The sequence below is a fragment of the Ochotona curzoniae genome, unplaced genomic scaffold, assembly GCF_017591425.1.
Source record: "Ochotona curzoniae isolate NIBS_2020 unplaced genomic scaffold, NIBS_Ocur_1.0 contig_2723, whole genome shotgun sequence".
NCBI lineage: Eukaryota > Metazoa > Chordata > Mammalia > Lagomorpha > Ochotonidae > Ochotona > Ochotona curzoniae.
Genome location: NW_024465573.1, coordinates 27017492 through 27022377, shown reverse-complemented (window position 1 = coordinate 27022377; position 4886 = coordinate 27017492).

Sequence of the window (4886 nt, the reverse complement as noted above, 5' to 3'; positions counted from 1 at the left end):
ACAGAAACTTCGAAATTTTTTTTCCTGATATTTTTGTTGTTACTACTAGCATTAAGGGTTTGTCTTCCACTGTTTTAGATTCTTCTAATGCTGGATATGTGAACAGACTCAATCAGAATGCTACAGGCAGAAGTAGGAGATTTAACCAGGTAAACTCTCGGTTGTATGCTTCTAAAACTCAGATTTTTGTGAGATATAATGGATGTTTCACCATGGAATACAGACTTTTATTGCTACATGAAAATGTATTCTGGGTTCCATGCAGCAAGTTCACTTCTCAACAAGTGATAATGGCAAGCCTTATGGAAGCATTCCCTAGGGGACAATAGTAGTGTGAGGCAGACAGAGCCAGGCAAGAACAGCTAAGCAGAGTGCCTTGAGGCCAAATTCAGGAGCAGGGGACCTCTCCTGTGGGTCTCTCAAGAGGACGTGCCACTCACTGACATAAAGACTAAGTTGGCTGTGACATGACACACAGGATGTTTGCATGAGGGGACTAGGAACTAGAAGAATCGGAGATGGCTTATCTTCTGCTTGACATTTTGCAAAGGTGACCATCATCTAGGTGTACATTTACACATAAAGTGAAGCATTTAGAACATGTCAGTTTCTAGGAAAGAGTTGCCAGTTTGATAGGCAAAGTGGTATTCCGTTATTTAATCAGAAATAACTTTGTAAAACTGTGGGGTTTTTTATAAAGGAAAACTTGCAGTCTTCTCTGTTTTACTTTTATCTATTATCTGTTCTTCTATTTGTTCAAAATTCTTTACTGGTCGCCTCATTTATTCCTGGGGAGATAGGGTCAACAAGAGAAACAGGCTCTCTTCCCTCTCATGATTCAGGCAGGTAAACAAAGATGAAATAGGTAAGCAGGGAAATAACTACCTTATGTTTCTAAAACTTGAAAAAAAAATAGCTTCCATTATTTAGCGTGGCATGTTACATGCATGAGTCAGATTTTTACACTTGAATCTTTTATCTTTTATTCACTTGCTCTGTCATTAAAGTTACTGTTTATTAATACATTTCCATCATTTCATATATCCTAGTTTCTGTGAAGAAAATCTCAATCATTCTTTGTAGATTTTAAATTTTCATTAGTAATTAGACATTGTTGTCACAAAGTTCCCTTTCATTCAATTTCACCTAATAGTAAGGTTACGGCTGCTGCTTCCTTTCCAAATGTTATTCTGGATGTGTTAACTTTCTGCCTATATTTTTATCTTGACTATTTTGAATCAGCTTAAGATAAATTTTTCTTTTTAATAGGAGATAGCCTGGGTTTTCATTTTTAATGCAAATATGACCAGGCTGATTTTGCATAAAATTCAATTCCTTGTGTATCCTTTACTCACTTGAGAGTTCCAATCATTTAAATTTTTTTGTCTCAGTTGTTCCTAATGCATATTTTAAATTGACAAATATTGTATCTTTATTGTATAGATGTTGTTTTGAAATATTGTGGATACATTGTGGAATAGATAAACCAGGCTAATCAATATTTGCATTGCCTCTCAATAAATGTTTTCCTATGGTGAGAACACTTAAAATCTACTCTTAGAAATTTTCAAGAACACATATTATTAACCAGTCACCTGGTTGCACAACAGAGGTCTGGAGTTTATGCCTGACAACTTAATGCTCACAGTTTTTTTTTAAGATTTAGTTATTTTTATTGGAAAGGCAAATTTACAGAGAGAATAATCTTCCTTCTATCCACTGATTCATTCTCCTAATGGTCCCAATAGTTGGAGCTGACCTGATCCAAAACCAGTTGCCAGAAGCATCATCCAGGTCTCCCACGCAGGTGCAGGATCCCAAGACTTAGGGTCATCCTTTACTGCTTTCCCAGACCACAAGCAGGAAGCTGGATGGGAAGTAGAGCAGCCAGGACACAAACTGGTACCCATGTGGGATCCCAGCAGGTGCAAGGCAAGGATTTAGCAACAGGGCCAACATGCTAGGCCCACAACTAAAATTTTGAATCTCAGTACAGCATCCACTTCAGTCCCCTAGCTACCCAACCACCCACTCAGAAGTAACTACCATTCATTGTTCTACTTCTTTCTTGGATTCTAAATGAGATGTCACAGCATTTGTCTTTCTGTACCTGGTTTATTCCACTTAACATTAAGGTTCTACACATTCACCAAAATTGTCACAAAAGACAAAAGATTTTCCTCTTCTGTAGGGCTGAATCCTTAAATAGGAATTCTGTGTACATCATTTGCCACATCTTCTTTATCCACAGGCTGATACAATATCTTGGCTATTGTGAACCATGCTACAATGAGACATGCTGCTTGGTGTCTTCAACCTAATTTCATTTCTTTTCAGTGGATATGTCACATCATAGTGGTAATTCTGTCTTTAATTTTTTGTGGAATCTCCGTGCTATTTCCCATAAGCACTATGATAATTTATCTTCCCACCAGCAGTGTCCAAGTGTTCCATTTTCTCCTCATTTTCTCCAACACATCATCTTTCATCTTTTTGATAATTGCCATTTTAATGGGTATGAGGTGCTATTTCCTGGTGGCTTTAATGTGCACTTCTTTGATGATAAATGACCCTCAGCATCTTCATATGCCTGTTTGACACTTGTGTATCTTCTGAGAACTATCTATCCAGATCTCTCATTCCTTCCAAGTTACTTGCTTTCTTAAAATTGAGTCCCAGATATTTTTTGAGTAGTAACCCCTTCTCTGATTATGATTTACAAATATTTCTCCCCATTCCACATGCTGTCTCTTCACTCTGATAGTTTTCTTGGCGACACAGAAGCTAGTTAGTTTGATACAACCATATTTATCTGTTTTGGCTTTTGTTCACTGAGCTTTGAGTTCTTACTCAAAAAAAAAAAAAATCAACAAATGTCCAGACCAATGTCATGGAATTTTTCCCCCTTTTTTCCTCTGGCTTCTATCTATAGATAGAAAGACAGGTAAAAATAATATGATAAAATAATAGTATTTTATAGGTTTTACTCCTTCACACCTTCTCAGCCAAGTCATTTATAACCTCATCATTTTATTTCTACTTAGTTGATTAGTACTTACTTACCCTTACACTTTAAAGTCTATCCACCCTTCAAATAACTTGAAATCCTATTAAGGATAAGAAATGAGAATACTATTCTTGCCTTCTCCTGTAACTCACAATTTCTGTTATGGCATTCCTGAAGTTATAATTTATGCAGTCAATTCTGTCCAAATCCTGCAGCAAATTCTCCATTTCTCTCGATTGCTTGGATATTATCCAACCATGGTTGGTGTTTGGCTCATTTGTGTATTTCCAATGTCAAAGAAAAGTTCCTGTCACATACTGTTTCACTGCTGTTTGTTAAATGAGCAATATATAAATGAAAATTTTAAAAAGAAAGAAAGTCTTGATCCAGGCTTTTTACTCCTGAAAAATAGGTAGGCACTTCCCTTCTATCAAGTTTACTGCACCTAATTTCTACACCTACCACAATCTATTTTTTGGTTTTCAGCAGTCGGAGATCTCTAGATGTGGTTCTGTTTGTCCTTAAAGTGTGTTAAATTTATACAGATTTACACTTTTTTTCAAATTTGGAAATTAAGCCAGTTTTTATTAATTTTCCTTCTATGCCCTTAAAAATGTATAGTCTCTATTGACTGAAACAATCCTTTATTTACTTACCAGATCAAGTTTTATTTATTTTTCAAACCTGTTTTTCACTGCTTTCAGGTGCTTAACAACCTCTGAGGTGCACCTGAAATGGAGGTTTTTCCTCCCCCACTGCATCAGCCGCCGTCCCTGCACACATGGTACAGGATTCAGTTCATACACCGTTGTGATCACAGTCGTCTTTTGTTGTTGTTGCATTACTAGCTGATGTCATCCTTTTCCCTCGTGGCATTGTTCACCCTATCATTGTCTTACTGAGGTTAAAACTACAGCTGTTCTTATTTCCCAGATATGTCTCTTCCCCTCTTTTGCACACTTTTTCTTTAAATACATCTTTGTAGACACTGCTGCTTCATTTAAAATCCAAACTAGGAAGACCATGCAGAGGCAGGGAATTTCAACGTCCCTGGTAATTCTGAGTGGATAAAACGGATGGGCAAGGGCCCAACACAATAGCCTCTAGTGGCTAAATCCTTCTCGCCTTGAACGTGCTGGGTTCCCACGTGGGTACTGATCTGTGTCCTGGCTGCTCCACTTCCCATCCAGCTCCCTGCTTGTGGTCTGGGAAAGCAGTAGAGGATGGCCCAAGTCCTTGGGACCCTGCAACCACATGGGCGACATGAAGATGCTCCTGTCTCCTGGCTTGGATCAGCTCAGCACTGGCCGTTGCAGCTACCTGGGGAGTGAACTAGCAGATGGAAGATCATTTTCTTTCTGTCTCTCCTTCTCTCTACATATCTGACTTTCCAATATAAATAAATAAATAAATAAATAAATCTTCAAAAAATATATGGATGGGCAGGCCTTCAATTAAGCCAGTTATACCTTTGGAGGTAGAGGTGGATAAGTTGAAAAACAAAAAAAAGCCCATATAGGTCTTTCCTAATTTATTCCTAACTAGTAGGTGTCTTGTAGGTTAGGTCTGTTCCCAAAAAGCTTAACACACTTTCTGAAAAATCTGCACGTGACCAGATGTGCCTTGTTTTAAGTGGGAAAGGAATATTCAAAAGATCAAGGTTTCTTCCCTGGGAGAGTTCAAAGACACACCACCTTTAGGAAACAAGTAGTGGTGAGGGGTGGTAATGACAAGGGAAGGAGACTGAGCAGCCTCAACACTGCAGAGCATCCAAAGGCTCTCTCAGCTCTGCATTCCTTAAACCATTTCTCAACAGCTCAAGGGATTAAAAGCCTTTTGAAAATGCTGGCTACCTTCCAAAGAACTGACAGGTGGGGAG